This window comes from Mustela erminea, chromosome 11, assembly GCF_009829155.1.
Source record: "Mustela erminea isolate mMusErm1 chromosome 11, mMusErm1.Pri, whole genome shotgun sequence".
In the NCBI taxonomy this organism is placed as follows: domain Eukaryota; kingdom Metazoa; phylum Chordata; class Mammalia; order Carnivora; family Mustelidae; genus Mustela; species Mustela erminea.
Window position 1 is genome coordinate 13,184,070 of NC_045624.1, and position 23,471 is coordinate 13,207,540.

At 37.9% G+C, this 23,471-nt stretch overlaps 1 protein-coding gene and 1 pseudogene across 8 annotated transcripts in view; both read left to right on the forward strand.

The window, feature by feature from the left end:
- Positions 1-23,471, forward strand: part of BRAF (B-Raf proto-oncogene, serine/threonine kinase) — a 188,052-nt gene that overhangs the window by 20,013 nt on the left and 144,568 nt on the right. The gene's annotated exons all lie outside the window — the stretch shown is intronic.
- LOC116569785 lies at positions 9,230-9,323 on the forward strand (annotated as a pseudogene).

Consider the following 23,471-nt stretch of genomic DNA (forward strand, 5'->3'; position numbering starts at 1 on the left):
CCATCAGCCCTTTTTAAGGGAAATTATGAGGGATGTACTTTAGGCAGAAAGATTCCAGATAAAAAGTCTGAGGTTTTGAGGTCAAATGAAGTGTAATGAGCCTATTGAGGTGAATTAAAGAAGACCTGAAGGGGCAAAATATCCTGTACATGGATTGATAGACTCAATATTGTATAGATCTTATTCTCCAAATGGATTTGTATATATTTTTTTAAATCTTTTTTTTTTTTTTTAATCAGAGAGCGAGAGAGCGAGAGAGCGAGAGCGAGCAAGCACAGGCAGACAGAATGGCAGGCAGAGGCAGAGGGAGAAGCAGGCTCCCCGCCGAGCAAGGAGCCCGATATGGGACTCAATCCCAGGACACTGGGATCATGACCTGAGCCGAAGGCAGCTGCTCAACCAACTGAGCCACCCAGGCGTCCTTAATCTTTTTTTTTTTTTTTTTTTTAATATTTATTTAAGAGAGAGAGATAGACCACGAGAGGAGAGAGGTCAGTGGGAGAAGCAGACTCCCTGCCGAGCAGAGATCCTGATGTGGGACTCCATCCCGGACTCCAGGGTCATGACCTGAGCCGTAGGCAGTCGCTTAACCAACTGAGCTACCCAGGCGCCCCATGGATTTATATATTTAATATAATTCCAGTCAAGGCATTAAGTTATTTTTTTGGTTGGATGGTTCATTTGTTTTTGTTTTTGTTTTTGTTGTTTTTCGGGTGGAACTTAAAAAGCTGATTCTTTCTAAAATTCTCTGGAAAATCAATAAAGAGCCAAAATAGCCAAGACATTCTCAAAGAAGACAGTTTGGGAAGACTTACTTTACCAGTTATTGGGAGTTATTACAAAGTATAGTAATTAAGACACTGTCGTGAGTAGTCTAGTCTAGTGATGGATGGATGGACCAGTGGAACAAAACAGAAGAAAATCTGTAATTACAGTTTACTTGATGAATGACAAATTTCGGTTATTTAATATATGACAGATACATGTTGGTTAGTGAGAAAAGAATGCCCTTTTCAATAAAGGGTACTGGAAAATTAATTTGGACTTTAACTTCAAAATGATAAAAAAATTCTTGTTACATTAAATGCCTGGATGTGAAATGCAAAAATACAGAGATTTTAGGAGATAGTATGAGAGCATGTTTTTATTTAGAGGGATTTTTTTTTTTTAAGATTTTAGTTTAGTTTGAAGATTTTATTTGTTTTAGAGAGAGTGCACAAGCAAATGTGATTTGAGTGGGGGGCGGGAGGTGGGAAGGGAACGGGGAGAGGGAGAATCTCAAGGGGACTCCCATTTGTGTGTGAAGCCTGAGTTGAGTGTGAAGTCCACCTCAGGGCTGCATCTCATAACCTTGAGATGGTGACCTTAGCCGAAATCAAGTGCTAGCCACCCAACCAACTGAACTACCGAGGCCTTAAGATTTTATTTTTAAAGATTTTTTTTTTTAATTTGACAGAGAGAGAGAGACAGTGAGAGAGGGAACACAAGCAGAGGGAGTGGGAGAGGGAGAAGGCAGGCTTCCCACCGAGTAGGGAGCCCGATGTGGGTCTTGATCCCAGTACTCTGGGATCATGACCTGAGCCAAAGGCAGAAGCTTAACGACTGAGCCTCCCAGGTGCTCCTTTAGTAACCTCTGCATTCAGCATGGGGCTCAGCCCTACAACCCTGAGATCAAGAATCACATGCTCCATTGACTAAGCCTGCTAGATGCCCCTATTTAGAGAGCTTTTAGAGTTTTTATTAGAGGGGCACCTGGGTGGCTCAGTGGGTTAAAGCCTCTGCCTTCAGCTCAGGTCATGATCCCAGGGTTCTGGGATTGAGCTCCACATGGGGCTCTCTGCTTAGCAGGGAGCCTGCTTCCTCCTCTCTCTCTGCCTGCCTCTCTGCCTACTTGTGGTCTTTGTCTGTCAAATACATAAATAAATTCTTAAAAAAAAATAGAGTTTTTATTAGAAAGCGAAATTTAACATTTTTTATTAATTTAAGATGGTATAAATTCTGAGATTCACCATTATTTTGTATTTCTAAAATAAAATGTTGCCAGTTAACCATGGTATGCTATTGATTGTACAATAAATGTTCCCAATTTTCACTTTCATAGTACTTTAACATCTTGCAAGTGAGGAAATACAGGGCATTTCCTGAACTCCCTTCCATCAAATGTGAATGCAGCTTAGGTTCTCTTCACTGGATGAATTCATTCCCACAGTGGAAGGCAAAGAGGACAGGGAGACTTTTTGCTGCTGCTTTGGGTGGTTAGCAAAGTTGTGAGATTTAAATGAATAGAAGCAGTTGTGGTATCTAGACTGAGATTCCAGTGTTTAATACCAGCTTCATGGATATGTAGAGGCAGTAATGGCAGTAGCTTTTAGACCCCTGGATTGCAATGTATCCCTTATCTCCTCGCTCCAGTGGCTATTCCTGATTCTTAATCCTACCTTCCTTCCTTTTTTTTTTTTTAAATGTCCTTCTGTATTTTGAATGACAACCATCTTAGTCTTTGTATTAAATGCCATTCTGGTTGAAATATCTAATATATAGCTTTTTTTTTTCTGCATTGGGTCCTGATTAATAATTAAAAACAAAACAAAAAAACCAGGTTTAATGATTAAAACAGATGAATTAATAGGTTTATAATGATTAATAAATTTTTATTGGCTCAAGGAATCTTTTAACATTTAATTATTTTGATTTTTTAAAACTATATTAATATTTAACCATTTATAGGTGGTACAGTGCAGTGGCATTAAGTATATTCAAAATGTTAACCATCACTATCTATATCCTCAGTTTTTTCATCATCCCCAGCAAAAACTCCACCAATTAAAAAAAAAATTCCACCACTTAAAAAATAATTCCTTCTTCCCTCCCCAGCCCCTTAAACTCTCTATTTACTGTCTTTATGGATTTGCCCATTCTGAGTACCTCATGTAAGTGAAATCATACAGTATTTGTCATTCTGTATCTTATTTCACCTAGTGAAATGTTTGCAAGGTCCACCATGTTATGACATATATCAAAATAACTGCCAAACTGTTTTCCCACAAGTATTCCATTATATCCCACACCCGTCATCAAATCCAGTTTCTCCACATCCTCGGCAGCACTTGCTATTTTCCTTTTCCTTTCCTTTCCCTGGATTATAGTTATTCTCATGAGTGTGAATTGGAATCTCATTGTGAATTTTGTATTAACGTTATTCTAGTGGAAGTTCCTCAAAAACTAAAAGTAGAATAACCATATGACCCACAATTCCACTTCTAAGTATAAATACCCATAAGAATAAAAAACAGACTTGAATAGATACTTGCATACTGATGTTCATTGCAGCATTATTTACAATAGAGAAAAGGTGGAAATAGTCCAAGTGTTTGAATAGATAAAATGTAGTATTAGTCATAAAAAGGAAGGAAGTCCTGGGGCACCTGGCTGGCTTAATCAGTAGGGCATGTGACTCTTGTTCTCAGGGTTGTAGGTTTGAGCCCAATATTGGGCATGGAGCCTACTTAAAATAAAAATAAAAATAAAAAAAAAAAGAAAAGAAAAATTCTATTACATGACATAACGTGGGGAAACCTTGAAAACATTGTGGTGGAGTGCTTGGGTGGTTCAGTCATTAGGCAGCTGCCTTCGCCTCCGGTCATGATCTCAGGGTCCTGGGATCGAGTCCCTCATTGGGCTCCCTGCTCCCTGGGAAGCCTGCTTCTTCCCCCCACCCCCCGCCACTGCCCCTGGTTGTGTTTCTTCTCTTGCTGTGTCTCTCTCAGCATAAATAAATAAATAAAATCTTAAAAAAAAAATTATGGTGAGTTAAATAAGCCAGACACAAAAGGGCAACTATTGTGTAATTACACTTACATAAAATATATGTAGAATAGGCAAATTCATAGAGATAGAAGATAGAATAGAGGTTACCAGGGGCTGGGAGGAGGGGGAGTGGGAGTAATTCCTTAACATGAGAAAGGTCAGAATTTACTGTTGAAAGAACCTAGTCTTACCTCTGACACAGTACAAAATTTCTTCTGTAGCATTCCTGACAAATCACGAAGTATTAAATTGAATTTCCTTAATAAGGTAGTTAGTTCTTTTGTCAAATATCTCTATTATTATTAGGGGCGCCTGGGTGGCTTAGTTGGTTGAGCAACTGTCTTTGGTTCAGGTCGTGATCCTGGAGTCCTGGGAAAGAGTTCCACGTCTGGCTCCCTGCTCAGCAGGGAGTCTGCTTCTCCCTCTGACCTCTCCCCTCTCATGTTCTCTCTCTCTTATAAATAAGTAAAATCTAAAAAAAAAAAAAAAAAAATCTGTATTATTATTATCATCATCATCAAAGATTTTATTTGAGAGAGAGCGCAAGTTATAGAGAATGAGCTGGGTGGAGAGGCAGAGGCAGAGGGAGAAGCATACTCCCTGCTGAGCAGGGAGCCCGATGCGGAGCTCTATCCCAGAGGACCCTGAGATCATGACCTGAGCAGAAAGCAGACACTTAACTGATGAGCCACCCAGGTGCCCTGAAATATCTCATAATGTGAAGCTAAAATATATTTTCTTAAACTTCTGTCTCTGGGTTCTAACATCACCCTAGTTTAGTCCTTTGGGACAGCACAGGACAATCTGTCTCTTCCTTTTATCTCATATCCTTCCCCTCTCACTGTTTGACATGTGCACACACACCCCCTTTAGATGTTTCTTTGACACTGGTTACTTGCTGTTTGCCTTCAGATGTATCCAGGTCATCCTATACGAAATCAAAAATACTTTCCCTGACTCTGATACCCCTGTGAGCTTTTGTTTTTTCTTTCTGGTCACTGACTGCCTGTCTTAGGCATTCAGACCTTATTTCTTGAAAGTCAGTCTTCCATTTCTTACTGCAGAACTGAATCTGTTCTTTCATAGGCTACTATGCATCCTTAACAATCAGGCTACCCTCTGAGCTAGTGTGTCCATCCTGCATTTCCAGTGGTTTCCTGAGTATTTTACTTTAATGCCTCACTGACATCACAAAGACACATCCTAAACTGAATTAGTTATCTTTCCCTTTAAATTACTTCTTCCCCTCTTGTAATAATATTTTCCACTTATCATAATTTATACTTGAAACCCCAGAGCATCTTTCATTTCTCCTATCTCCTTACTTTTCCTGTGCATAGCCCTCATGATTGGGATTCTTGGTCCTATAGTTAGCACATCCCTTCCTGCATATAAGATTATAGCTAGAAAGTACCATCAATGAACCACAAAAATGGGTCTTCACCAGACACTAAAACTGCTGGCACTTTGATCGTGGACATCCCAGTCTCCAGAACTGTGACAAACTCTTTTGTTTGTAAGCTAACCAGTTCATGGTATTATTTTTATAACCGCCTGAATAAATGAAGACTGCTGCTTTTCTTACTGAGGCTTATGAGACTCTAGCCTCCAGGTGATTAAGGGCTATCACTACAGTATTCCTGATGCCTATTACATGATGGGACAAACGAACATTAGGCTTTTATAAAAATACATGTCAAAAGGGTGATTTACTTTTAGAATTGGATGCTTATGCATGTAAGCATTCAGTATAGTATTGTGCCCAACACATAGAAGCTACTCAATAAATGGTAGTCCTTTTTCTTATCAGACAGTTTGTACTTTATATTTATTGAGAACATTTATTCATTTGCTTAAAGTTTAAAAATAAATATTGAGCTCCTTTGTGCTGGTTGTGTGGTAGGTGCTGTGATACAGAAATGATCATCTCTGTCCTCAGGGAGGTTACAATCTAGTGGTAGGAGCAAATAAATCAAGAATTAAGGGTACTGTGCTATGTTTAAAGTGTGCCCCAGGTACAGAGAAATCACAGAAGAGGAGTACATAATTCAGAATGGGTTTAAGTGTTGGAGGACAGAAAGATCTCCTAGGAAAGGAGATACTTAAAGTGAACTTTAAATATTTAAGATACACATGCCTTTATAAAAAAGGGTAATTACACTTTATTTAGACACATACAGGAAGATCTAAATAAATGAAGGTACGTACTGTATACTAAGAATGAGTTAGAAGAGTTAGTATGGTAAAAAATGTCAGTTTTAATAAAATCTTAAAAAAAAAATTTTTTTTTAAAGGGACACCTGGGTGGCTCAGTTGGTTAAGCAGCTGCCTTCGGCTCAGGTCATGATCCCAGTGTCCTGGGATCGAGTCCCACATCGGGCTCCTTGCTTGGCAGGGAGCCTGCTTCTCCCTCTGCCTCTGCCTCTGCCTGCCTCTCTGTCTGCCTATGCTCGCTCGCTCTCTCTCCCTCTATCCCTGACAAATAAATAAATAAAATCTTAAAAAAAATTTTTTTAAAAAAAATGTCAGTTTTTTGCAAATTGATCAGTAGATCAGTAGATTTGAAATCCAAATGTCTGTAGGCTTTTCTGTGGAACTAAAAAGAGGCAAGAATTGGGGCGCCTGGGTGGCCCAGTGGGTTAAAACCTCTGCCTTTGGCTCAGGTCATGATCTCAGGGTCCTGGGATCGAGCCCCGCATCGGGCTCTCTGCTCAGCAGGGAGCCTGGTTCCTCCTCTCTCTCTGCCTGCCTCTCTGCCTACTTGTGATCTCTGTCTGTCACATAAATAAATAAAATTTTAAAAAAAAGGCAAGAATTGACAAATTATTATTAAAGAACAGTAAGATAAGACTTCCTTAATCTTTTATTTCAGTCAACAAATTTGAATGCTTGCTACATATGAGGCACTGCTGGGCCCTGGTTATTACCTTAGTGAACATGAGATGGACATGACTCTTACCCAAAGATCCATTTCTAGTGATAACTAAGATTTTTAATATACCACTTTGTAAAATATCACATGAGTGCCAGGACTACCAACAAACATCACTTTAATTTTATTATTTGATTTTTATATTTAAAAATTTTCCTGATTATGGGGTGCCTGGGTGGCTCAGTCAGTCCAACTCTCGATCTCAGGGTTGTGAGTTCAAGCCCCACATGGGGCTCCACACTGGGCGTGGAGCCTACTTAAAACAAAAATTCCCACTTGTTTTTTCTTTATATTTTCTTTTATTATTTTTTAAATTTCTTTTAACAGTATGAAACTTGGAAGTGGGCAGGTTTTACTTTAAATAGATCCTTAAGAATGTCAGTTGGATTACAGCCTTGTTAGAAAGGGAGGGAGGATCTGCTTTTGAATGATGTCTTGAGTAATTATGTGATCTTGAAGAGTGCATGAGGGAGGGTGACTTTGAGGGTCCCACAAGCCTGGGTTGTGAGACCTAGCCTGTGTGTCAGGTGTCTGAGGAGCCTACAAAAAGAAAAGGGAAGATGAATAACAAAATGACAGGTGAGCCAAAATAGACAGAGCTTTCTAATGAATTTTATATGCTTATGTTGAGGTTTATGCATTAATATTAGCTGGTGAATTAGTTGGGAAAGGATATACTTGTTTGGAACACTTGCTTACTGTGTTAAATGAAGTTCAACTCCCTCTTACTAGGCACAAAAATCAATTCCTGGTAGATTGAAGGTTAAATACAAAAAGATGAACTCAGAAAGCTTTTTAAAATCTTTTATTTTATTTTTGAAAAAATATTTATTTATTCCAAAGAGATATAGAGAGGGAGTGGCAGAGGGAGAGGGAGACAAGTAGACTCCTCACTGAGCAAGGAGCCCAACGGGGCTTCATCCCAGGACCCTGAGATCATGACTTGAGCTGTAACCAGGAGTTGAACATTAACTGAACTGACTGAGCCCAGATGCCCCCAGAAAGCTTTTTTTTTTTCCTGTAAAGGAGGATACATTTATGAGCTCAAAGCAGGGAAGGATTTCTTAAGACTGAATACACCAGGGGCACCTGGGTGGCTCAGTTGGTTGAACATCCAACTCTTGGTTTCAAATCAGGTCATGATCTTGGGGTCCTGGGGTTGGGCTCTGTGCTCCATGGGGAGTCTGCTGGAGATTTTTTCTCTCCTTCTCCCTCTACTCCCCATCCCCACACTCTCTTTCTCAAATAAATCTTAAAAAAAAAAAAAAATCCTGAAAACCATAAAAATAAATAAATTTGACAACATTGAAAATAGAAACTTCTATTTATTCAGACCCCGCTAAGAAAAGACCAAGGTACAGAACAGAAGGTATTTGTAAGATACTGGTATTAATTACCTATGGCTATGTAATAAGTTATCCCAAAATTTGGGATCTGAAAACAGTAAACATTTATCCTACAGTTTCTGTGGGTCAGGAATCTGAGAGCAGCTTAGCTGGGTGGTTCTAGTTCATGGTCTCAAGAGGCTGAAGGCAAGGTGTCAGTCACCAAGGTCCTCAGTTTTCTCAAGGCTGGACTGAGGGAGAATCTCCTGTGCCTCCTCATGTGGTTGTGGCAGGGGCTTAAGAAGATGCACATCCAAATTTACTCATATGGTCCTCTTCACAGGGTCACCTCACTGAGTAGCAGCTGGGTGTTTCCAGAGTGAAAGATCCAAAAGAGAATGAGAGAGACTTCTCAGCATAGAGGCCACAAATAACTTAATCTTAACGAATGGACAACTGGTATGAACTATATACTTAAGGAAGTATGAATCACTAAGACAAAGACATAACACCGAATAGAAAAAAGGGCAAAAAACTGGAGCAGGCATTTAAATAAAAAAAAAAAATTAAACAACTAATAAGCATATACAAAGATCATTAATCTCATCAACAGGTGAACAGAAATTAAAACCATGGGAGAACATTTTATACAGATTAAATGAGCAGAAATGAAACAGTTGAACAGTATCAAGCACTGGTGAGGATATGGAGCAGTGGAGCTCTTCCACTGCTGGTGGGAGTATAAATTAGAAGAACCACTTTGGAAAATAATAGGGCGTTCTACAACCAGCAGTACCAGTCCTGGGTATTTAACCTAGACCGGTGGTTGTCAAACTTGAGTGTGCATCAGAATTCCCTGGAGGGATTGTTAAAACAGGCTGCTGGGCCCCGCCCCCGGAGTTTCAGATTCAGTAGGCTTGGGATGGAGCCTGATAGTTCCCAGGTGATGCTGTGCTACTGGTACAGGAATCATAATTTGAGAACCAGCCATTGCCCTAGAGAAAATCTGGATATATGGACCAGGGGTCATGTGGATATAACTCTTCATAGCAGCATTATTCATTTTAATTCCAAAATACATAAAAAGAAATCCAAATGTCTATTAGCAGTGGATTATGTAGGTAAATCATATAGTCTATTCACTTATGGAATAAAAATTTGGTTCATCGCTTCTTGGCCTTTTGGCTAAGATCAAGTGTAGTATCTGTTCTTACTAGTTTAATAAAAACTTAGTTCAAATGGACCAGGAAAAACCAGTTCCTTCACCAATGTGTATGATCCCACAAACGTAATACTAGTCAAACAGTAGAAGTCACAAAAAATTAAATGCAACATGATTCTATTTATAAAAAGTTCAGCAACATGGGATTAACTGTATTGTTCAGGAATGCAAATATAGGTACAGAATTATAAGGAAAATCAAGAGAATAATTATCATGAAAGTGAAGAGTAATAATGTTTACCCCAGGAATGGCAAACAGTGGATGCAATTGAGAAGGGACACGTGGGAAGCCTTTAAGGTACTGGCAGTGCTGTTTCTTAACTTTACAGTCATTCTTTAAACTTCAGATATGTTTATCAACTCTGCTCTACATACTTATATAACAAAATTTGTGATTTTGATTTAAATATATGTTTTATAGATGAAGAAACTGACACTTGGGAGTTGAGTACTTTGTCCAAGATTACAGAGCTAATAAGTGTCAGAGCTGAAATTCTGTTTTTAAAGCTTGTGTTCTACACTGTTATGCTATACCATATATTTTCACAAGAATCATAAGAATTAGATATTATAATTCTCATTTGGTAGAGGAAGTAGTAGGTTTAGAAAAGTTAGGCAGGTTGGCCAGGGGTACATTGCTTATGTGGAAGATCTGGGATTTGGACCCAGACACTGTGATTACAGAGGCCATGCTTTGTAATGCCTCCCCACTTACTGTTGTATTATGTACAGTTATTCTTCTTGGGAGTTTATTAATTAGCAGCTCATGTAGTTCTCTTTTATACTTTGGCTCTCTTTTATACTTTATACTTATACTTTTATACTTTTTATACCTTGGCACCTTGGTTTTCAATCTGGATTATTATCTTGAATCAATTTAATATCCTGGGTTGTGTTTGTCCTAAAAAAGAAAACATTTCTTTTTCTTTAAGATTTTATTTATTTATTTATTTATTTATTTATTTATTTGAGAGAGCACATGCATGAGCAGAAGGGAGAGGAAGAAGCAGACTCCCTGCCAAGCAGGAAGTTTGATGTGGGACTCGATTCTAGGACCCTGGGATCATGACCCGAGCCGAAGGTGCTTAACCGACTGAACCACCCAGGTGGCCGAGGATAAAACATTTCTTTACCAGAATCTTTTTTTTTTTTTTTTTTTTTAAAAGATTTTTATTTATTTATTTATTTGACAGAGAGAAATCACAAGTAGATGGAGAGGCAGGCAGAGAGAGAGAGAGAGGGAAGCAGGCTCTCTGCTGAGCAGAGAGCCCGATGCGGGACTCGATCCCAGGACTCTGAGATCATGACCTGAGCCGAAGGCAGCGGCTTAACCCACTGAGCCACCCAGGCGCCCTCTTTACCAGATTCTTTTAGCCAGGAATTTATTTTTTTATTTTTTTATTTTTTAAAGATTTTATTTATTTATTTGACAGAGAGAGATCACAAGTAGGCATAGAGGCAGGCAGAGAGAGAGAGGAGGAAGCAAGCTCCCTGCTGAGCAGAGAGCCCGATGTGGGACTCGATCCCAGGACTCTGAGATCATGACCTGAGCCGAAGGCAGCGGCTTAACCCACTGAGCCACCCAGGCGCCCCCAGCCAGGAATTTAAATTAGAATCTTGATGAACTCTACTTATGTTAATGTACTGAAACCTCCGTTAATGTACTGAAACCTCTTTATTAGCTTTCATTGTTTGACTCTTCAGACTTTAAAAATTTTTGTATTATCAGTAAAATTCATTACCCCCACTACATCTCTGTCAGTCTTATAAATCATCTGTGTTCTGTACAAAAATAAATTTTTAAAAGCTAAGTTAAAAATGAAGGGAATTTTGATGGTTTTGTTTATCTCTGGCTCATAGCTCAGGCCATTACACCATTACGGCAAGGTTCATCATTAATGATAGTGGATACAAATATGTATTTTGAATAATCTGGAAAATTTTTAAAAACTGGCTAGTTTCTTATCAGATCCAGTTAGGTCAGGATTTCTCAAACTGGGCACTGCTGACATTTGGCCTGGATAAATCTTGGCTTGGGGAGCTGTCCTTCATATTATAGGATGTTAAGCAATATACCTGGTCTCTACCTACTAGGTGCCAATAGTATCTTTCCCTCAATTCTAACAATCAGAATATCTTCAGATATTCTGCCAAGAGTCACCCTAGTGAGAACCACTGGATCAGATCATTGTTTTAATCCTGTATGTGGCTGCCAAAAAGCTTGTACTAGGAGGACTCAACCATGGCAGCTTTGCCTTTTCCTCTAGCAGCAGTAGTGTTAGGTTCAGTAGGAGGTTTGAGATTTTTTGGTACGAGTTCCTTTCAAGCCTCATATCTATTTCATAAGGTTTACTTTAGTTAAAACTAGATAATAACCATCTACTTAACTCAGTATTTAAGCTGTAGCATGTCACAGTAAGACAAATGTGCAAAGAAGAATGAGAACACCACCACCATCAAGCGATCTGCTATGTGGAATGCTGGGTGTTCCACGTACTCTTAACTGTATCTGACATATCTATCTATATTAACCCTAAGTGAGGGTGGCTTTGTAAATAGTAAATATGAAAAATCTGTATTTTTCTTAATTTTCTTGATGAATACATTACTAAATAATGTTCTCTACCTACAGCCCTCATAAAGAGTCTCCTCTGTGCCCTCCTAGGTGTAAATCATGCATTTGGCCATCACATTGTAAATTGCTATTCAGTTTGCATCATTTCAACTATAGTATTCAAAAGGAGAAAATAGTTTTAAGTTCCCTTAACTGACTTACACTTATACTTATATCAGTGCATCAGGTTAACTGGTAGTTTCCTTTTAAAAAAAAAATACTTGCCATCAGATTAGGTGTGGGTTATATTTAAAGGCAGATCTCTGCCCTATATCAGGATTGGTCAATAACTGTTCATTTTACAGTTTTAAGTGAAATAGGTTGTTTAAGATTCTATCATTGCTTATGATTCTCTGATTTAACAAATATTTTCAGTTACCCAACCACAAGACTTTATTACATTGAATAAAGGGATTTCTTTTGTACCCACTTCAGTATTACAGTTGTGGTGACTTACTTTGTGAAGTTGGTCATCTAAATTCATAGCTGTATTATTATATGAAAAGTTTTAAAACTTTATCTTATGGAGTGTGTATTTACTCCCTCAGAACAACCTTAGCTTCCTCCTTGCTACCTTACAGGCTTATTATGAGGATATTAAATCTATCAGCAGTAGTTCAGACTCTCATTACTTCTTACCTATAATTGTGGCATGTTTTTAATGGTACTCTTTGCCTCTAGTGCCTCTTTGGCTTGTTAATTGACCTAAACATTGTTGCCAGAGTAAACATCTAAAATATATGTCTAATCAGATCAAAAGCCATTTATAACAATAAAAACTGCAATTTTTTAAAAAAATTACTATATGTGCTGGCTTCGTTGTGGCCTCTGTAATCAGAAGATGTCCATTAAACAAATTATTAAAAAAAAAAAACATATACCCAGATTCTGAATTGTGATTTTATGCCCAAAGGAAAAAATGCCAGGTACTATGGAGTTAAATGTGTATCCAGTGTAGACTGGGGGAGAGTGATCAGGATAGGCATTCTTTGAGGAAGTGAGATCTAAAGATCTCTTCTAGGGGCGCCTGGGTGGCTCAGTGGGTTAGGGCCTCTGCCTTTGGCTCGGGTCATGGTCTCAGGGTCCTGGAATCGGGCCCCGGGTCGGGCTCTCTGCTCGGCTGGGAGCCTGCTTCCCTCTCTCTCTCTGCCTGCTTCTCTGCCTACTTGTGCTCTCTGTCTGTCAAATAAATAAATAAATAAATAAATAAATAAATAAATCTTAAAGAATAAAAAAAATAAAGATCTCTTCTAACTGGAAAAGCTGTGCTTGTTTTGAAAGTGCTTGATAAGAGTTCCAAGAAGAAGAAATAGCTTGTGTAAAGGCTTTCCTGCTCTTTTGGAAGGTCAGTGTGGTTGAGTTTATTGAGTAAGGGATGGGAAGAATAGTGCCTGATAAGGCAGGAGGCACTCTGGCATCATTTAGGATCTTGTAATCTGCTAAAAAGTTTAGGTTTTATTTTGAGTCACTGGGGAGCCATTAAAGGGTTTAAGCAGGGAAAGTAATGTGATCAGATTTGTGTTTTAGGGATTTCACTCTGACTATGGAGAATGGGTGAGAGAGGAATGGGAGTAGGACAGAGGAAATGGTTAAGATGCCTTTGTAAGTAGGGGTACCTGGGTGGCTCAGTTGGTTAAGCACCTTACTCTTGATTTAGGCTCATAATCTTGGGGTCATGGGATTGAGCCCTGAGTCTGGCTCTGTGCTTGATGTGGAATCTGCTTGTCCCTCTGCTTCTCCCTCGCAGCTTTTCTCTCTCTCTGTCCCTCAAATAAATAAATCTCTTTTTTTTTTCTCTTAAGATGCCTTTGTAAGTAGTAGTTAAGGGGGAAAGGATAATAGTTTAGAGTAATGACAGTAAACAAAATAACACATAAAATTATGATCTCTTAAAAACATTACAATAGCCATGTGAAGTATGGGCAGAATTAAGATCTGGAATAAACATATCCAAGCCCATCTAATAAATAGTAGTATAAGGAATTAAACCATGGATGTTGACCATTTGGCTTTTGTCTCTAAAACAGAAGCCAAACCTCATTGAAGATTATTCAACTTACCTTTATTACTTATATCTCCTCCTAAACTCTTACCTACGCGATAGCCAAACCGTACTATTACAAGACTTATTATGAACATAACTTGTACCTAGATGCCATTGATGATTGTTTACTGTGGCTGGAATACTCTTACACCCACCCGCACCAACCCATCTTTAACAAAATTCTAAGTATCCTTTAGGATCCAAGTCAAATAAGAAGCCTTCCAAATTTGTCTCCAGGCACATCTTGCCCATTTACCCTCTTTTAACCACAATGGTTTCTTTATATTATTATAATATGATAATTCAGTAGATGTTTTTGTGACAACTAGGTGTTGAACACAGTGTATAGACATTGTGGACATACTCATGTACAAAAACAATCACTGTGGAACCTGTAATCTAGAGGTAACACAGACCTTGAACAAAATCTGTGCACACAAATGTAATTATACATTTTTGAAAAGTGCTCTGAAGGAATAGTAAAGGGTGCCTTGAAGGGTCCTTGAGTTCAGAACTATTTTCATAATAATGCTAAGATATTTGTTTGTCTTTTCACTCTCATTCTCTCATGAGGACCCAGTGATAAAATGTGTGATAGTGCAACAGACTGAATGCAGAAAATAAGAGAATCCAGATGTCTTCTGTTAAGATAGATAGTAAAGATATTATAAAAAATAAAAGAAATAGCACTGTCTCTTTTCATTATTTTGTTGTTTTGGAATTAAATATAAAAATTTCTTGGTTATAATTTTTAATATGGTAAACATTGAAAGCTATGACCTACAAGAATAAAGCTCTGAAAAGTCCTCCATAACTTCTAAGATTGTAGAGAGATTCTGAAACCAGGAAGTTTATGAAGGGGCTCCTGGCTGGCTTGGTTGGTAGATTGTGCAACTCAATCTCAGAGTTGTAGGTTCAAGCCCCATGTTGGTTGTAGATGTTACTGAAAAGTAAAATCTTGAAAGAAAGGAAGGAAGGAGAAGAGAGAAAGAAAGGCAGAAAGAGAAGAGAAGAGAAAAAAGAAAAAAACTAGGAAAGTTTAAGAACTTTTGTAATGGGGAGCTGACTTAAATTGGGGTCTTCTAGAAAAGTAGAAGATAGCTTAAATCTCCTTTTAAACTGTTACCTAAAAAATAGAGTCTGATTATCTCCATGTCTCCAAGGCCTATAGTTCTTTGCATATAATGGCTATGTTGGTTAAATCCTGTTTTATTGTCAAGGTCCACTATAAATGGTCATTGAATTTGTGATTTGTTTGAAGCCTTTATTGAAGATACCATATTTCTTTCTTATTACTGTGCGAGATGGATCTGGAGTCAAATCCCTCTTGGTGTGAATTTGGGCTAGCTACTTAACCTTAGTGAACCTTATCATTCATTTATGAAATGGAAAACATACTGTTTTACTGTGTTATAATGTAATGATTAAATGAGTCAGAGTGTGTGTGTGTGTGTGTGTGTGTATGTGTGTAAAACTATAACCTGACTTACAACCTGATAGGCACAGAACAATAGAAATAAAATGGCTATCTTTTTATTCTACATACACAACATATTTGGGTTAGTTCTAGTTAGTGGGCAAAGAGGTTTGTGGATAAATCAGTATATAATTAAGTAATCACCATTTGAATATATATAATAGTTTATCAGGAAGGGAGAAAGCCAGAATAATCCATTGTGTGGTTATTCATCTTTAGAAAAGGGAACTGGAACAAAATGTGGGCTTAGAATAGTTTAAATAAAAGTAACTCCAGTACATTGAGTTTTATATTTCTGGCACTCCAACAGTGCCTCACATTTACTGAGTATTTAAACAATGTTAAATAGTTAGAAATACCTAAAAACATTTTTAGAAGCCTTGAAAAAATGTATACCATGGTTTAAAGGTCAGGTCTTAAAATAACTTTTCTTCGCTAACTGGAGAAGTAAATAAAGGAACCGAGGAAAAACAGAATTGCCCTGGGGGAATAACATGGTGTTAAAAGGTGTGATTAAACAGGATCTAATAAGATGGTACAGAAGGGCATCTTGTGGTGGATTTCAAATGTAGTGGTTAAAATCTTAACTGTATTAAAGGTAGACTCCTCAAGATTACAGTGCAGAATGTTTGCCAAGGGATGGCAAGGAAATAGGAAGATCACCTGACTGCTTTGCTTTGCCTTTTGTAGCATAGAGCTATAGGAAAACTATCCTTTATGTGTTCTCTTTTGAAGCAGGTGGTTCAGTTGTGCTAAAAAGGGAAAAAAAAAAAAATCAAACACCCAGTATGGTGACAGGTGGTAGCTACACTTGTGAATATAGCATAATGTATAAACTTATCAAATTGCTATGTTGCATACCTGCAACTAAGGTAACATGGTGTATGCTATACTCAAGAAAGAAAAAATAATACTGTTATTCCTCATTTGAGATAAAAAACAAAGTTGACGAAAGCAACAGGGAGGTTTGGGTCTAGAACTTGCTTATATTTTAAATAGAGCTACAGACATTCTGTTCTCTTTACAACTACTAGAAAGGTTTATAGGAACAACATGTGTAATTACCTCATTTCTTTCTTGTTTGGATATTTTTATCAATTTAAGGTTTATTTGAGTTTTCACAGATTATTAATATGTATTACCTCCACAGCTGTGATCTTTGAACTTGAGATGTCCTTTGTTTAAAGAGCAAACGAAAAGTATGTTGCTGTTTACATTTGCTATTTAAGTAGATGCTTGTACTATGCAATCAGTACCAGCAGTTGGTTGTTAATTGAAGATGGTTAAAGTGGAAAAATTTCTAAGGAAAAAAGATATAAATACCATATTTTAATTTAAAATATAAAAATGTATTGTCCTATGCCTGTATTTTGATATAGGGCCAAAGTCTTTTGTTTGATTAAAATGCTCTGAGTGGAGTTCCATGTGTTTTCGCTTGTGTCAACCATACTTAAAATGCATTATCCACAATTTCCTGTTTTCTTTTTACTCTGATCATCTGTGAGTTCAGTGAACAAATCATCGGAGATTCTAGGGGAGAGATGATGGTCACTTGCGCTAAGGTGATAGCGGGGCAAGTGGTAAGAAGTAATCTGAGAAAGGATATATTTCAAATATGGACCCAGGAGAATTTTCTCTGGAACTAATCCCCAAATGTATAAATTTCAGAGACAAACTGAAAAAACGAAATCATGGCTAAGAACCAAATTTGTGTGCTACAAGATCAAGTAAGATCTTTTTTCTTCATATCCAGGTACAAGTCTTTTAGTGAGTTCCATTGGCACTGCCTTTGAAATAGATCTTGAACTGCCGTACCACTTCTCGCTACTTCCGTTGCCACCGCCTTAGTCTTAGCTACTTTCATCTACCCAGTTACCGCAATAACCTTCTAAATGGTTTTGCTGCCTTACAGTCTCTTCTCTACATAACAGTGGAAGTGATCATTTAAGATGTAATTTATGTTACTTCTTTACTTAGAAGACCACATTCCAGGGAAGCCTGGGTGGCTTGGTCAAGTTGTTTTGGTGTCTGCCTTCGGCTTAGGTCATGATTCCAGGGTCCTGGGATCTAGTCGCGTCAACCTGCTTCTACCTCTCCTGCCCCTTCACCCCTCATGCTCTCTCTCTCAAATAAATAAAATCTTAAAAATAAAAAAGGAGAGAAGAAAAAAGAAAACTACATTCATTTAAATCAGAACCTAGACCTTTTAACTATGATTCTCAAGGTCTGTATAATCTGGCTCCTGCCAGCCTCTGTCATTTTATCTTCTAAACTAGTGATTCTTAAAATGTGGGGATAGCCAGCGGTGGCCCTTAAGGCTCTTTCAGAGTATCCACAGGAATATAAAAATACCAAGATGTTATTAATATAAAACATACCAAGATGTTATTTAATTTTTAGTTGGATTTTCATGAGTGTAAAATGGAGTTTCCAGCTGTTCATTGATGTGTGGTTATTGCTGTAGATTAATGTAGAAACATTAGAGTTCAGCTTTCTATTAAGCTAGTCATTAAAAAGAATTGTAAAGATGTAAAAGTGTCATTCTTCTCACTAATTTTTTTTTGTTTGTTTTGGACAATGTCCTTTTTTTTTTTTTTTTTTAAAGACTTTATTTATTTGACAGACAGAGATCACAAGTAGGCAGAGAGGCAAGCAGAGAGAGAGAGGAGGAAGCAGGCTCCCTGCCAAGCAGAGAGCCCGATGCAGGGCTCGATCCCAGGACCCTGGGATCATGACCCGAGCGGAAGGCAGAGGCTTTAACCTACTGAGCCACCCAGGCGCCCCTGGACAATGTACTTTAAAAAAATCTATTATCTAAATAATAGATTTCTTATTAAATTAATAGTTTGACTATTTCTCAGTCTTATTTTCTAGTACGGTAAATATCAATAAATGTAGCCCACGTAACCAACAGCTTTTAGAGATCCTCAATAATTTTTAAGAGTGTAAAGTGATCCCAAGACCAAGAGGTTTGAGAATTGTTGTTTTACACTATCTGCATTTTCTTAACACCAGCTACATTGGCTGTCCTGGGTTTTTTTTGTTTTGTTTTGTTTTGTTTTGTTTTGTTGGGGGATTTTTTGGTGATCTCCCAGGTACACTTCTAACCTAGGGCTTTTCTCAGTAGTTGCTGTTTTTTTCTCGGCCTGAGGGGTATTCTCCCAAGCTTCCCCAGGTCATTCTATCTGTTTAAGTGTTATCACCTCTGACAAAACCTTTCTTGACCACAAACTGCTCTTTCTAAAAGAGCCTCTCCTCTTCTCTCTCTCCCTTACCTAGATTGAATTTTCTTCAAAGCATTGTTGGAAATTAATTGATATGTTTGTTTTCCTATTTGTCTGTCCCCCTACCTGAATTTATACTAATCTGTGAGGGCAGGGATTTTGTTTGCTGCTATGTGTCTAGAGCCTAGAATAGTCTTGGCTACATAAGTGATTAATATATTAGTATTTGACAATGAAAAAAGAAAAAATACACAGAAATGGAATTCATAAGTAAAAATGTGAGTGACTTAGAATATATACTCAGGAAATGTCATATATGAACGAAGGGACTTCTAGAAGGAAAAAAGCAGATAGAGAAGTAAAAAACAATAGAAGACTTAATCTCTGAGCTGAAGAAAGAAGAAATAACAAGTGAAAGTTAAGTTTCTTGATGAGATTCCTGAATATCGGAGTTACAGATGATCAGAAGCTTGTAGACAGACCAGAAAGGAAATATAAGTCAACATTGGCATTTCTCTCTCTGGAGAAAAGGAAAGGAAAAAAGTGCCTTTAAGATTCCCATATCTGGCCACGGTATTATCACCTATAAAAGGAACCAATACAGATACATATCCCATGTACACTATCTGTACACTAAGGAGATATAATTAAGTAAATTGGAAATCAACATCTGTAGAAGAATGATCCCATATACTGTAACATTAACTTTTTATGAGATTAAGAAACATTCTTTTAATTCTGAATAAGCAGTTCTAAAAGGGAGGCGCCCACAATCAGCAGCAGCAGCATTACCTGGAACCCTATTTTTAAAAATGCAGGCTCTCCTGCAGATTTACTGAACCAAAACTCTGGGCATGAGGCTCTACAATCTATGTTTTAACAAGTTGTTTAGTGAATTTGAGCATGGTAAAGTTTGAGGACCGTTGTTAATTCTAGGTCTCACTTAATAAACATTTTGAGTAATTCTGTGTGTTATGTTCTAAAGTGGTTTTTTTTTTTAAGATTTTTTAAATTTCTATTTATTTGACAGACAGAGATCACAAGTAGGCAGAGAGGCAGGCAGAGAGAGAGGCAGCAGGCTCCCCGCTGAGCAGAGAGCCCTATGTGGGCCTTGATCCCAGGACCCTGGGATCGTGACCTGAGCCAAAGGCAGAGGCTTTAACCCACTGAGCCACCCAGGCGCCCTGTTCTAAAGTTTTGACATATATTAAATTAATCCCTCCCCTAACTACTTTATGAAGTAGGTACTTTCATCATTACCATTCCATAGTCGAGGAGACAAATTAGGAACTTGCCCAAGTACTCACAACTAGTTATGGTGAAATAAGATTTAATCCAAAGTATTATGACCACAAAGCCCATGTTCTTAGCCACTGGAAAGCTCTAGTGCTTTTCTCAATTTGGTGGATGGAGCAGAACTAATAAGCAAGTTAGGAAGGAAATCCAGGAAGTATAAAGGAAAAGATTGACACATTTGAATATATAAAAATTCAGGATCTTTGTAAGAAAACAATGTGCACATAAAAGCAAAAGATGTGCTATACAATGGAAGACCTGACACTTGGGTGCCTGTGTGGCTCAGTCAGCTAAGCGTCTGCCTTCCACTCAGGTCATGGTCCCGGGATCCTGGGCACAAATCCCACATCAGCTTCCCTACTCAGTGAGGAGTCCACTTCTCCCTCTACTCTTCCCCCAGCTTGTGATCTCCCTCTCTCTCCCTCTCTTTCTCTCTAAAAAAAGGAATCTTCAAAAACAAACAAACAAACAAACAAACAAAAACTCTGACACTTAACAAAGGCTTAACAGTTCTAAAATACAGAGAGCTCTCACAAATTGATAAGAAAATGGCACTAGATTAGAAGTGGACAAAAGATACAAACCTATAATCCATAAAACTAGACATGCAGATTCATAATATCTGAGAATCTCATTAGTAGAAAAGGAAGTTGGTTTTGTTTTGTTTTGTTTTTTAAGATTTTATTGATTTATTTGACAGAGAGAGCGCACAAGCATGAGGAGCAGCAGGGAGAGGGAGAAGCAGGCTCCCTATGGAGCAGGTACCCCAATGTGGTCCTTATGATTGCAGAACCCTGGAATCATGACCTGAGCTGAAGGCAGACACTTAACCAACTGAGCTGCCCAGGTGTCCCAGGAAGGTATTAACAGCAAGATTACTGTTTTGTCCATTGGTGTGTAGCAAAAAAAAATTTAAAAAGTTAATAACATCACTTGTGAGCTGGAATGTAGGAAGATCAGCAACCTATCAGCACCTGTTTGGGTATGATGAGACTGAGTTGCTGGTAGGATTGAGATACAGGGACTGATTAAGGATGGGGAATTTCTAGGGATGCTCAATGGGTGGCTCAGTTGGTTATGTGTCCAACTGTTGGTTTCAGCTTGTGTTTTCATCCCAAGGTGGAGAGTTCAAGCCCTGCATGCTGGGTATGGAACCTACTTTAAAAATTTAATAAAAAAAGATTAGTAATTTGTAAAGCCTTTTGCAAAAGTATATGTTAATGTTTATTATAAATTTTAAAAACTGTGTTTGTGTCCATCCTCTAATATGCAGTTACCCTTTAGGGAATCTATCTCACAAAAATAAAAGCCCTGGTAAATATATAATGCTTAAGTATTGTGTGCTGCAGCATGGTTGAGCAAAATGTTCCAGTAACCAGAATATGTAGGTCTTAATATATGGTTGAGTGAACTTGAACACAAAATTACTAGAACGATGATAGTTGCCAAGTAATAATATATCAAGTATAATCCTAGTTTTGTTTTTAAAAAGAACATAAAGGCAGAGAGAAAAATATGGAAGAACATGACTCAAAATGTTAACATTGATTATTTGAGAGTCATAGAATTGAGGGAAGGTGGAAGGGAAAATTACAAAGCGATTTTTTTTTTAATGTCCTTATTTGACTTTTGTGGAACGAGGTGTGTGTGTGTGTTTTAAGTCTGTGGATGAAATGGTCCTGGATTGGTTCAGTATCAGTATTTTGCTTGTAAAATATAGAAACTTTCAAGTTTAGAATGTTAGATGTAGAATGATGGGTATGTTCCTAGAAATTTCAGAATGTCTTCATTTGGTGGTATTTTTTTGTTTTGTGATTCATAGTTAGCTGGCTTACATCTAAAATATGGGTAAGATTACTGGGTGAGGGACACTAGGGAGGGTTATGTGTTGTAATGAGCACTGGGTATTATATAAGACTAATGAATCACAGACCTGTACCCCTGAAACAAATAATTCATATGTGTTAATAATACATTGTTAATTAATTAAATAAATTCAAATTAATTGAATTTAAATAAAATTCACAGAATTATGCACCAAAAATATGTATAAGATCATAAAATACACAAGTGTGTATTACTATTGAAAATTCTCCTTAAATGTTAAAGTAGGATGATATAAACTGGATCCACCAAAAATAATTACAAAACATTCTAGAATAATCAGATTTATCTGGTATGGGAATATCTCTTCAGAAATATTACTTTTGGGGCGCCTGGGTGGCTCAGTGGGTTAAAGCCTCTGCCTTCAGCTCAGGGTCCAGGATCCCAGGGTCCTGGGATCGAGCCCCGCATGGAGCTCTCTGCTCAGTGGTGAGCCTGCTTCCTCCTTTCTCTCTGCCTGCCCCTCTGCCTACTTGTGATCTCTGTCTGTCAAATAGGTAAATAAAATCTTAAAAAAAGGGGCGCCTGGGTGGCTCAGTGGGTTAAGCCCCTGCCTTTGGCTCAGGTCATGATCCCAGGGTCCTGGGATCGAGTCCTGCATCAGGCTCTCTGCTCAGTGGGGAGCCTGCTTCCCTTCCTCTCTCTCTGCCTGCCTCTCTGCCTGCTTGTGATCTCTGTCTGTCAAATAAATAAATAAATTTAAAAAAAAAAGAAATATTACTTCTTTATAGTCTTATTTAAATAAGGAGATTTCAGGAGTTAAACATTTTATCTTTAACCTTTCTATTTGAATATAAATTCTTTACCTGGTTAATACTTGGTCTTGATAAGCAAACAACAACAAAAACCTGTTAATAGATTGACCACACTGATTCATTATGGCTTTAAATTTATGTATAATTTTAAAAATTTGTAACTAGTTTTTATTGAAAGTTTCCAAAAAAAATTTAAAAATACAAAAGGATATGCAAGGAAGGGTGACTTTAACTTCCATTCTGACAGAGCTCTAGTCTTATTTCTCACACGTAACCACTGTCAGTAGTAAATGAGTTTGGAAGTTTTCCTTCTATTTTTTGGAACAGTTTCAGGGGAATAGGTACTAATTCTTCTTTAAATGGTTGGTAGAATTGCCTTGGGAAGCCATCTGGCCCCAGGCTCTTATTGGGGGATTTTTTTTTATTACTGCTTCAATTTCCTTACTGCTTATGGGTCTATTCAAGTTTTCTGTTTCTTTCTAGTTCAGTTTTGGCAGTTTATGCGTCTCTAGGAATGCACCCATTTCTTCCAGATTGTCTAATTTACTAGCATATAGTTGCTCATGGCCCATAATATGTTCTTATAATTGTTCATATTTCCTTGGTGGTGGTTGTGATCTCTCCTCCTTCATTCACGATTTTATTGATTTGGGTCCTTTCTCTCTTATTTTTGATTGAATTTGGGCAGGGGTTTAATCAAACTTACTAATTCTTTTAAAGAACCAGCTCCTAGCAGTGCCTGGGTGGCTCAGTGGGTTTGGGCCTCTGCCTTCAGCTCAGGTCGTGATCTCAGGGTCCTGGGATTGAGCCCTGCATTGGGCTGTCTGCTCAGCTTGGAGCTTGCTTCCCTCTCTGTCTTTTTCTGCCTCTCTGCCTACTTGTGATCTCTCT